At 42.7% G+C, this 12,976-nt stretch overlaps 1 protein-coding gene across 1 annotated transcript in view; it reads left to right on the top strand.

Moving 5' to 3' along the window:
* Positions 1 to 12,976, top strand: part of LOC311125327 (semaphorin-6D-like) — a 122,946-nt gene that overhangs the window by 19,723 nt on the left and 90,247 nt on the right. The window contains exon 2 of the mRNA XM_084158394.1: positions 5,460 to 5,636. The gene's annotated coding sequence lies outside the window, so the exon portion shown is untranslated. The remainder of the gene's footprint in view (positions 1 to 5,459; positions 5,637 to 12,976) is intronic.

The following is a 12,976-nucleotide window of genomic DNA, read 5'->3' on the forward strand; positions in this document are numbered from 1 at the left end:
TGTAGGGTTACTAGTCTGAAGTCTTATTGGTTTCTGCAGAACACTCTACACTAAGACCATTAGGGTCTTGTAGGGACACAGATGGTTGACTATTCCTTTTCTCCAAGGTGATGTAGGAAATCATCCATGGATACCCTGTCTTTCTCCACCCCCAAGGTCAGCATCCGTTTGATTAATCGCTCATTCCCTAATGGGGACGTCTTAGCTATTCGTCATCCTGGATCAAGCACCGGGAGACTGGATCAGGGTTGGGAATTAGAAGCAGGAATCCTGATTGTCACAAGTAGGCCTACTCCTTGTACTCTCGGCTCTATTGAATGAAGAGTATGTTTAAATGCACAATTATGTTTTACGGTTTCTTTCATGATTTCAATATGTTCCCTTAAGAAGTTTCCCTTTATTAGGAAGATGTTTATGGACTTCATAGCTGCAAGTGCTAGTGAAAATAATAGCTTTGGTTGGAGTGACATGTCTCACCACTTACTGGTGTTCCAAGAAGCATTGTTGGTTTTGTTTCCTATTCCTTTTGAGATCCCACTCTCTGATCTAAAATATACAGTGGACTCTGATGCTTCTGGTCTTGTCTAAACTAAAACAGATTAAGCATTACATCTTTTCATATTTTTGTCTGTGTTTGTGTTATTCATATTTGAGTATCGTTTTTTTTCCATCACTATTTGTCCCATTCAAAGCATAAGTCCATGAGTGATTTGTGTTGAAATAGGAGAGGTTGCTGAAAAGAATGTGAGATAAGCTTGAGAAAATAAAGCTTTTATTAGAGACTTGGACCTTATGAGGATTCACCCCGTGAGAAGCAGAGAAAATAGCCAACTAATTGGAAGAAGAAATTCCAATTCCAGCTTTATTTTAATGTTCATGAAATAATTAGCCATTATATTTGGCTTTGTAGCAATCATAATCTTCAAGTATTTAATTAAAAAGGTTTGTCAAAGACATTCAAACTTGGTCCACAGAAATCTCTAATTTATTCTTCACTGTTCTGTTCTTTTAGACTGTAATCCCACCCATTGTTGCACACATTTTTTTGGCAAACATCTGACTAGTCCTAGAGTGTTATGAGTAGACAATTCGGTCACGACCCAGATATGAAATGCTCTTAAATGCCGGACCCGCTTGGCTGTCCTCCTGCCCAGTCTGCCTACAGCAAAACGTGATTTGGTTGTATAGCGAGGGAGGATGGGTTGGGTTTCGAGATTAATCATATTTTAGTTTTCTGTGCTGATCTGAACCACAATGGGCACACTTAGGACCCAGAACAAGGGCCGGATTCAGTTAAACTAGAAACGTCCTGCCCCAGGCTATTTCCCAATGACAGGTCCTTTGTTGACGGGCGAGCTACTTTTGGAGGGAAACAAGAAACCCCCTCCTTACAAGGTAACAAGCCATGACAGAGGAGAAATGGTTTATTTGGAAAAGGGTTTAAATCGACCTAGGAACAGATTTAAGGGGAAAAACAAGTACTTTGTGGATGTGGTAATAGGATTCCTAAAGTCATGACCATAGGTCATTTCTCCTGCTAAAGGTTTTCTGTGTCTCCCCTTAACCTCAACCCTCCCCCAGTTTTAGAGGTTGAGGTTAGCTCAACTGTTAGCACAGAACACGTGGGCATGGTTTTGATAAATCTCAGCTGAGCTCAAAGGCTCTGGTTTGTGTCTTGGGGCACAGGTTGCCAAGCTTTACTATTCAGGGAGCACATGTTCAGCTGCCCTCATCCTTCTCCTCAGCACAAATACAGTTATTTTTTATAATCGCTCTCTGTACTCTACCACTTTGATTCCTCCGGCTGAGGCGTTTTCCAATTTCAGAGGATGCATTTTGGCCTCCACAAAGAACTTTCCAACAGCTTTCCATTTTAGATCGCATACCAACCTGTGGGCAAATTTTCAAAGGCCTGACGTATAGACTCCCTACTAGGGCCAGTTATCTGAATCATGGGTCCACCCTGAACACTGATGACACTCAGTGCCACCCAATGTGTTCAGAATGTCCTTTTCCAACATTTCCTCTTTGTACCAAGCCCCCCCAGACCATTACATATTGGCTGGCTTCAACTCTTAACAGCCGTGGGTTGGGGCCAACTGCCTGATATCCGAGTCTGGCTGGGGTGCCCTGCTCAGGGAATAATTTCCACTTGCGTGTTGTATTGAGCTGCGTTCGAGGGAGCGAAAAAAAACTTCCTGACCAGCTGTGCGGAAAGCCTGTGCTAAACACAATCAGGAAGTCGACGGGGGAGGCAGCGTGTTTCTGGCAGGGAGAGGGCAAACGCCATGGCACATTGAAAGGCCTCTGGAAACTTCAAACGAGGACTGCCCTGCCCCCCCTGACTCCAGATGGCAGTTAGCTGCATTAGACTTGGCCTGGGCCGCGCATGGAAAGAGGCCTCCGTTTCTGTGTATATTATGTTAACTAGTGGCGGTTTAGTGAGGAAAAGCAATCCATGCTGAATCAAATGGATCTGGTTCACTTATGAAAGACAAATAGTCAGTTGGATTCCAGTACAAACGTAACCGATCCAGAAGATACTGACCTGCCAATTGCCCCAATTCCCCCTCATTCTCTTCAGAACATGAAGACATGTTCTGCCTTTTGGGCTGATATGTACACTACATGACCAAAAGTATGTGGACACCTGCTCATCAAACATCTCATTCCAAAATAATGGGCATTAATATGGAGTTGGTCTCCCCTTTGCTGCTATAACAGTCTCCACTCTTCTGGGAAGGCTTTCCACTTGATGTTGGAACATTGCTGCGGGGACTTGCTTCCATTCAGCCACAAGAGCATTGGTGAGGTCAGGCACTGATGTTGGGTGATTAGGCCTGGCTCGCAGTCGATGTTCCAATTCATCCCAAAGGTGTTCGATGGGATTGAGGTCAGGGCTCTGTGCAGGCCAGTCAAGTTCTTCCAAACCGATCTCGACAAACCATTTCTGTATGGACCTTGCTTTGTGCACGGGGGCATTGTCATGTTGAAACAGGAAAGGGCTTTCCCCAAACTGCAGCACAGAATGATCTAGAAAGTCATTGTATGCTGCAGTATTAAGATTTCCCTTCACTGGAACTAAGGGGCCCAGGCCGAACCATGAAAACAGCCCCAGACCATTATTCCTCCTCCACCAAACTTTACAGTTGGCACTATGCATTCGGGCAGGTAGCGTTCTCCTGGCATCCGCCAATCACAGATTCGTCCATCGGACTGCCAGATGGTGAAGTGTGGTGAAGCAGAAATTTGACAAACTGACTTGTTGGAAAGGTGGCATCCTATGACGGTGTCGCATTGAAAGTCACTGACCTTTCAGTAAGGCCATTCTACTGCCAATGTTTGTCTATGGAGATTGCATGGCTGTGTGCTCGATTTTATACACCTGTCAGCAACGGGTGTGGCTGAAATAGCCAAATCTATTATTTTGAATGGGTGTCCACATACTTTTGTATATACAGTTGAAGTCGGAAGTTTACATACACCTTAGCCAAATACATTTAAACTCAGTTTTTCTCAATTCCTGACATTTAATCCTAGTAAGAATTCCCTGTCTTAGGTCAGTTAGGATCACCACTTTACTTTAAGAATGTGAAATATCAGAATAATAGTAGAGAGAATGACTTATTTCAGCTTTAATTTCTTTCATCACATTCCCAGTGGGTCAGAAGTTTACATACACTCAATTAGTCTTTGGTAATATTGCCTTTAAATTGTTTAACTTGGGTCAAACGTTTCGGGTAGCCTTCCACAAGCTTCCCACAACAAGTTGGGTGAAATTTGGCCCATTCCTCCTGACAGAGCTGGTGTAAATTGAGTCAGGTTTGTAGGCCTCCTTGCTCGCACACGCTTTTTCAGTTCTGCCCACAAATGTTCTATAGGATTGAGGTCAGGGCTTTGTGATGGCCACTCCAATACCTTGACTTTGTTGTCCTTAAGCCATTTTGGCACAACTTTGGAAGTATGCTTGGGGTCATTGTCCATTTGGAAGACCCATTTGCGACCAAGCTTTCACTTCCTGAATGATGTCTTGAGATGTTGCTTCAATATATCCACATAATTTTCCTTCCTCATGATGCCATCTATTTTGTGAAGTGCACCAGTCCCTCCTGCAGCAAAGCACCCCCACAGCATGATGCTGCCACCCCCGTGCTTCACGGTTGGGATGGTGTTCTTCGGCTTGCAAGCCACCCCCTTTTTCCTCCAAACATAACGATGGCCAAACAGTTCTATTTTTGTTTCATCAGATGAGAGGACATTTCTCCAAAAAGTACGATCTTTGTCCCCATGTGCAGTTGCAAACCGTAGTCTGGCTTTTTTATGGCGGTTTTGGAGCAGTGGCTTCTTCCTTGCTGAGCGGCCTTTCAGGTTATGTCGATATAGGACTTGTTTTACTGTGGATATATATACTTTTGTACCTGTTTCCTCCAGCATCTTCACAAGGTCCTTTGCTGTTGTTGTGGGATTGATTTGCACTTTTCGCACCAAAGTACGTTAATCTCTAGGAGACAGAACGCGTCTCCTTCCTGAGCGGTATGACTGCTGCGTGGTCCCATGGTGTTTATACTTGCGTACTATTGTTTGTACAGATGAACGTGGTACCTTCAGGCGTCTGGAAATTGCTCCCAAGGATGAACCAGACTTTTTTTCGGAGGTCTTGGCTGATTTCTTTTGATTTTCCCATGATGTCAAGCAAAGAGGTACTGAGTTTGAAGGTAGGCCTTGAAATACATCCACAGGTACACCTCCAATTGACTCAAATTATGTCAATTAGCCTATCAGAAGCTTCTAAAGCCATCATTTTCTGGAATTTTCCAAGCTGTTTAAAGGCACAGTCAACTTAGTGTATGTAAACTTCTGACCCACTGGAATTGTGATACAATTAATTATAAATTAAATAATCTGTCTGTAAACAATTGTTGAAAAAATACTTGTGTCATGCACAAAGTAGATGTCCTAACCAACTTGCCAAAACTATAGTTTGTTAACAAGAAATGTGTGGAGTGGTTGAAAAACGAGTTTTAATGACTCCAACCTAAGTGTATGTAAACTTCCGACTTCAACTGTATAGTGTAGCTATGCTCCTGGGGAAGCTACTCTCAATATAGGAACTCCTTCACCTACATCTTTGCAACTGACCTAATGCAATCAAAGAAGTGCCGAACTGACGGAAAAGACCGGGAGTCCATTCAGTGGCAAAATGTCCCACTTCTGAGCTCAGTGTTTATCTGGGCTGTGGTTCCTAAAGGGGTCGGTCTTTTTAGTAGGACAATGGTAAAGCTGACCACTGCTGTTCTCTGATATAAACAACCTCGGAGGAATCTGACTCCGTTGCAACAGGGCTACTGAAAGCCTCTTAATGAGTTTGGATAAGGATTCATGTGGAGGTGTCGCCTGTTGGCATGCTCAAGCACTCTCTAATTTGCTTGCTTTCTTTTCTTTACTTTTGTTCCCCACAGGTCCTCAGTCAGTTGGAAGGAAGAATTCAGCCCATACCACCTCATCTCGGAACCATTCGGAATCTTGTCCTGTGCTCGGATTTAGATTTTTACTCAATCTCCTGGTTTGGATGTTCACTCTGTACCGATTTGGCTCATCGAATCCCACTGCCGTTGTTGGATGATTCAGAAACTGAGGTAATAGTGATTCTTTGTCCTCCTCTTTGTGTGTTACTAACGGAGCATTTTAAAGGTATGGAGAATGACAGAGAATGCTGAGGGGATGCTAATGTGATGGAAATCTGAGGAGATGCTGAAATAATAGGCCTACTAGTGGAGACTTGAGGCTTAGTGGACCAGAGGCCTCTGTGGGGTTTCTTTGTACAAATGTGCCCTGTGACAGCCAGATTAATGAGTCCCAGTGCGAAGCTGGCCAATTTGTTTGATGCAGCCACCCAATAACGTGTGTTTTGATAAAAATGCTTGTCTCAACATGCCTATTTTCTCCTGTTATTTGGTTGAACTTGTGCTGCGTCTTGAGGTTGCCTCAGGGCGCCACGAGGATCCCCACGGGAAAGGCTCTGACCTGTTTGAGTGAGTGCATGGAACAAATCCAGCAACATTTGTTGGTTGAGCAGGGACGCTTATCTAGGGCATCGCATTTCAGATCACATTTTTCTGCACGTTAGCCGTTTAGGCTGTGGGGGCTTTCGACTGATGTGAACCGTGTTAGCCAGGTGAAGTGCCTCTCAGGTGCAGTGAGTGGTCACATCAAGTCAAGCAACAATTCCTATATTGCAACTGTAAACTGTTCCAGATCTGTTACGGTCGTTCCATTCCAATCACTTTTTGACCTAACCCCTTTTTAGATTTGAACAAAACTTTCTATACATATTTGCCCATGGTAGAAGTGGTCAGAAAGTGAATTTTTGGACCTGAATGCCAAAACATTTAGGCGAGAGACATGCTCAAAGTTGACTCCTTTAGCATACCCCACCCTACCATGAGACCATGTCTTCATCACTGGAAAAGATAAATGGTTGAGTTTGATATCAGTTAACAGGGTTGTCAAACTTTGTAATATTTTCTTGAAAAAATAGTTATTTAATAGAACTTCTCATTTTTTGTCCTTTAACGTCAATTATCTAAACGCGTAAACTCAAATATTTTTCATTTTTGCATATGTTGTAGCTAAAACCCTATTTGACATAATCTGAGGTGTTGTGCCCACCATCGGTTGAGACAGGCATACTCTTGAATACAGGGTGTGTCATTTCAATCATATAAATATATTAATAGAATGAACACATCCCTTCAGACCACTGCGATTTAGCTGGTACATCATTGACATATTAATTTAATAGAAATGTTCACTTCCAGTTACTACCACAAAGATGGCTGCTGGTCCACCGAATGTCTATTCTATTATCTATATTTCTTTGATTTCAATAGGTTTCGTATATACATTTGACAGTATAATTTAAAACAATTGATATTCTCGTTCGTCAACAATCTCTGATGTGTGGACCTCCAACCATCTTTGTGCTACCATTTGAAAGAGAGTACATTTATCAGCCAAAACATGACACCCACCCTGTATTCAATAGCATGCTCTGTCTCAACCGATGGCGGGCACAACACAAACATCTCAGATGATGTCAAATAGGGTCTAAGATACAACATATGCGAAAATGACAAATAATCAGAGTTTACGCCTTTTTAGATCATTTACGTTAAAGGTTAGAAAAGTACATTTTTATTTCAACTTTTAAAGAAAATATTAAATACAGTACTTTGACAACCCTGTTTGTAAGCTTTTAAATGACATCAAACTCAACCGTTTATCTTTTCCAGTGATGAAGTGTCAGGGATCCGTTTTAACGGAATCTAACTAACTTGCCTAACTATAGATGTCTTTTACAGTGGGGAAAAAAAGTATTTAGTCAGCCACCAATTGTGCAAGTTCTCCCACTTAAAAAGATGAGAGAGGCCTGTAATTTTCATCATAGGTACACATCAACTATGACAGACACATTGAGAAAAAAAATCCAGAAAATCACATTGTAGGATTTTTTATGAATTTATTTGCAAATTATGGTGGAAAATAAGTATTTGGTCACCTACAAACAAGCAAGATTTCTGGCTCTCACAGACCTGTAACTTCTTCTTTAAGAGGCTCCTCTGTCCTCCACTCGTTACCTGTATTAATGGCACCTGTTTGAACTTGTTATCAGTATAAAAGACACCTGTCCACAACCTCAAACAGTCACACTCCAAACTCCACTATGGCCAAGACCAAAGAGCTGTCAAAGGACACCAGAAACAAAATTGTAGACCTGCACCAGGCTGGGAAGACTGAATCTGCAATAGGTAAGCAGCTTGGTTTGAAGAAATCAACTGTGGGAGCAATTATTAGGAAATGGAAGACATACAAGACCACTGATAATCTCCCTCGATCTGGGGCTCCACGCAAGATCTCACCCCGTGGGGTCAAAATGATCACAAGAACGGTGAGCAAAAATCCCAGAACCACACGGGGGGACCTAGTGAATGACCTGCAGAGAGCTGGGACCAAAGTAACAAAGCCTACCATCAGTAACACACTACGCCGCCAGGGACTCAAATCCTGCAGTGCCAGACGTGTCCCCCTGCTTAAGCCAGTACATGTCCAGGCCCGTCTGAAGTTTGCTAGAGTGCATTTGGATGATCCAGAAGAGGATTGGGAGAATGTCATATGGTCAGATGAAACCAAAATAGAACTTTTTGGTAAAAACTCAACTCGTCGTGTTTGGAGGACAAAGAATGCTGAGTTGCATCCAAAGAACACCATACCTACTGTGAAGCATGGGGGTGGAAACATCATGCTTTGGGGCTGTTTTTCTACAAAGGGACCAGGACGACTGATCCGTGTAAAGGAAAGAATGAATGGGGCCATGTATCGTGAGATTTTGAGTGAAAACCTCCTTCCATCAGCAAGGGCATTGAAGATGAAACGTGGCTGGGTCTTTCAGCATGACAATGATCCCAAACACACCGCCCGGGCAACGAAGGAGTGGCTTCGTAAGAAGCATTTCAAGGTCCTGGAGTGGCCTAGCCAGTCTCCAGATCTCAACCCCATAGAAAATCTTTGGAGGTAGTTGAAAGTCCGTGTTGCCCAGCGACAGCCCCAAAACATCACTGCTCTAGAGGATATCTGCATGGAGGAATGGGCCAAAATACCAGCAACAGTGTGTGAAAACCTTGTGAAGACTTACAGAAAACGTTTGACCTGTGTCATTGCCAACAAAGGGTATATAACAAAGTATTGAGAAACTTTTGTTATTGACCAAATACTTATTTTCCACCATAATTTGCAAATAAATTCATTAAAAATCCTACAATGTGATTTTCTGGATAAAAAAATTCTCATTTTGTCTGTCATAGTTGACGTGTACCTATGATGAAAATTACAGGCCTCTCTCATCTTTTTAAGTGGGAGAACTTGCACAATTGGTGGCTGACTAAATACTTTTTTCCCCCACTGTAGACCCATTATTTGTGGCATTGTGTAGATGTTCTCCTCTCCAGCAGCTCCTCAGGTAATGCTCCATTTCCTAATTTCCTCTCACAGATGAAAGGGCTGAAGCATTGTGGCTTAATGCTTTGGAGCTATTACCATCTGGAGCCATTACTGTCAATCGCTGCTGCTTATTTTACAGTTATTAGCACAAAATGTTCCTTTCTCCCCATGTATTACTTTCCAAATGGGATTTGGATGGACTGCTCATTTCAAGATGTCCTAGAATTTCTTCAGTGAATTTCTACATAATTTCTACATAATTTTTACGAAAACTCTGGATAAAACAAAATTGTCTGATGTCCTACTGTACCCCCATTTGCAACCTTTTGATATTTTACATTTTAGGTAAAAGTATTAATGAAATTGAATACATTCAATTGAATACATGGCAGGCATTAAGTGCACTATCTATTGGCCTTTAGGCCAATATAGTGCTAGCTTTTGTGCTTCAGATGCATTTTTATAGGGACAGACATAATCAAGAACATGCCTCTGATATCACAGCTTAGAGACTGACAGGGGAAGGTGGGGATTGGGGGACCAATGACTGTATATATGAATGGACAAAGCTATCGATCACGTGAAACCATTCATTCCTACGTGAATACTCAACATCGCATTGTAGCCAAATTAAGTCGGAGACATAACATGCACAGTTTGTGCGATTGTTTGTGCGATTTTCATATAATTGTTTCAAGGACATCTGATTTATTAGAAGCAATTATTGGTTCCATCATTGTCTTTGAAAAATGTTTTTGTTTACACGTAGATTGACCATGAAAATTGCCATCTTTCCATTCAGTATAATGGGGGATCCTGTTTTCTGCTAACAATGCCTGCAGTACTGCGGTCGGCCTTGAACTTCCATGGCTTCAATGAGAGGGGGCAGTCGTTCTCCCATGGGGGGGGACAGTTAGTTCAAATGCATTGAACTTTGACCTCCTGCTGTCGCTCATCTCTTCTCCCCTTCTGCTCAGCACATTGCTCTTGTAACGTACAAGCAGGGAGTGGGGGTTAATGGGGGGGTGCCCTTTGTTGACATTTTCAGACTAGTCATATCCATCAAAAACATGGGGGTGAAAAGTTAGCCCCACCCGCTCTGCCCTAATCTGATTTAGCAGGGTCGAGGGAAGATGGAGGGGAGGATGAGAGGGAGAGGCATTGGGGTGACTTGATGCTCACAGGGAAACTGAGAAACGCTGCTAAGCCTTTTGAACTCCATTCAGGGGCAGATAGGCCTAATACTCCTTCTCTCTTAGACATCCATTTTGACCATTACTCAGTGGAGATAGAAGAAACCATTAACCTTATGGTTGTTGCTTGTGATTCTTCAAATGTCAGTCCGCTTATGTCAGTCCACAACTCTTTCGTTTGGCTCTTTGCGCATTACGTGCATCCTTCTGTTACGGGGGTTTGTAGCGTTGTTGATTATTTTCCAATACTTTTGAAGGGTGTCCTTTGAGTGACTAGTTGGTAAGATGTGGCTGACTCACAAAGGAGTGTTTGATGAAAATGCAACAAAAAATCATTCTGTATTGTTTCTCTCAGAAATGACTTGTTTAAATGGGTTGGAAGTGTAATTGAGGTAAAGGGTCATGTCTGGGAGAGCCTGGTGTCCATGGCAACAAGCCTCTTACCATGCCATGTGACCTATCACCTGTGAGAGAAGGGGCTTTGGAGAATTGTGAACCACAGGTTGGGGATTCTCAGTCTGAGGAGTCAGAGAGGACATTTCACTTATTATAAGCTTGCGTGGGTTTAACCGGAAGTAATCAAGTTGTTTCCTGGTGTGCCTACTTCCTTATCAAGTTACCATTCCTATTTGGTTCAAGTATATGTATTACCAGAGGAAGCCATCAACCACCCATAGTTCTCATGTTTCTTCTCCGAACCTTTTTAAAGCACATGGTGGGTTAAGATCTAAAAGTATTTAATGGTGGAAGTCTGGTAGAAGAGGGGGGGGGTTGAGCTGACAGGTCTGTCTCCCTGGGCGGGGCTTGACTTGGTAAAGGGGAGATAGAAACTTGAGCTGCTCAGTCCAGTTGTCAGGGAGGGTCTACTTTGGTCTGTGGATTAAACCAGATCAGATCAGTACCCCCTGTAAAGTGCTCTAAGCCCCCCCTCCTTGAGCCTAGAAGGGCAGATGGACTGTTGCCATGTGAAGGTATTTCCCCTAATTTCAACGGGCACTGCCGAGTTGTGGTGGCATAGACAATGGGGTGAGTGTGTACTTGTCCTGATTTAGCCCTTCTCAGAGACTGCCGTCTTTGGTGGCATTAAGAAAGTGGGCTAGGGAGGGCTAGGGCGGCAGGTAGCTTAGTGGTTAAGAGCGTTGTGCCAGTAACCGAAAGGTCGCTGGTTCTAATCCCCGAGCCGACTAGGTGAAAAATCTGTCGATGTGCCCTTGAGCAAGGCACTTAACCCTAATTGCTCCTGTAAGTCGCTCTGGATAAGAGCGTCTGCTAAATGACCAATTATTATAATTATTATACACGTTTTCTGAGGTATGGATGAAGGACAAAGGTATGTGACCAGAGCATTGACCAGTTTTACGGTGTCCCAGAAAGTTAGGTTCGGCTAAACCTTACACTATTGAACACCTTATTTATTTAATTTGCCAAAAAAGAAAGAAAACACATCTTTGATCCCCCTACAAACCATTTTTAGGAAGAGATTTTTAAATCTATTAGGGAAAAACCCCAAACAACAATTTCCTCAAAGGCACAAAGCGATGGAACCCCACTTGCAGCACATCTAATATGATGACTCAGCTGAGAAATTAATCTCCACACCCTATATATCTACTAAATGACTCCAAAAATACCAGTCTTTTCTGGCTTTTACACCCTCAAGTAAGCTTCCCATTTAATCCTGTGTCACGTACCTTGGCATCCTTTAGCAATTCGATTCTAGTTCTTAATGTGCCATGGCATAGGATAGTCTATGGCTCTTAGCTTCCTGCAGTACATATCACAGTGTTTTGCCAGATACTCCATCAAGCACCACAGAGTGCCAGCTAGCACTTTCCCCCTCCAAACATAGCCCTTCTTGATCCTGTGAACTTTAAAGTATGTGGGGTTTTACTTTGGAGTTTTGGGATGACATTTTGACAGTGCAGAAAAAGCACCGCAGATATCAAACTACACATGTTGCATTCATTTCAAAAACTCAAAAAAACTCACTCCATTGTTCAACCTGTAAGCTTATACTAGATTTTTGGGATTGTGATGTGAGCTTGAACCAATCTCCATCTCATCAGACTCCTCAGACATCAACTCATCAGACGTCATCTCGTGTTTTCCTTGTTTGCCATGGCAGTGCACCATGATCTCTAACCTGTAGTCCTTGAAGCCTCACCATCCTTATTCCTGCAGGGTTTTCCAGACATTTGACATTACTTCCGGTAGTGTTCTCCTCCAATTTATTAGAGTATGACTAAGACGAGACCGAAGCACTGATTGACGTCACCAGCTTCACTTATAGTGTAACCCTTGTGGAACTCTTTTTTGATGTATCCCTTAATGCTTCGTGACCCATAGGAGCTACAATACCCTCTGGGAATCTCTGCACTGACACCTGGTGCTGTGCCAAGAGTCACTCTCATGATTAAAACGTGCCAGCAGTGCCCTGGCTAAGCCTATGCAATATTCACACTCCACAATTAACATGATTGGATTAGCATGTTTGGATCATGACACAAAATGTCTGATGTCCAAACCTTGGCTTGTGCATATACAGTTTTCTCTTGAACCTTGCACAATGCCCACACAAGAAATGTCATGGGTCCGCCGAATGGCTGATTTTGATAAAGCATCTCAATTTAGCATATACAAATTACATAACATCAAGCGGTGGACTAAAACAAATTTGACTTCCAAGATTTCCAAGAAAAGCGGGTTCAAAGAAAGCCCTACTCTATTACCTGATCTCAGCCCTATTATATTGCTCTCCCTATAGCTTTTAGTTTAAGTGATTTTAA

The sequence above is a fragment of the Coregonus lavaretus genome (assembly GCF_964263955.1).
Source record: "Coregonus lavaretus genome assembly, chromosome: 3".
NCBI classification, from domain to species: domain Eukaryota; kingdom Metazoa; phylum Chordata; class Actinopteri; order Salmoniformes; family Salmonidae; genus Coregonus; species Coregonus lavaretus.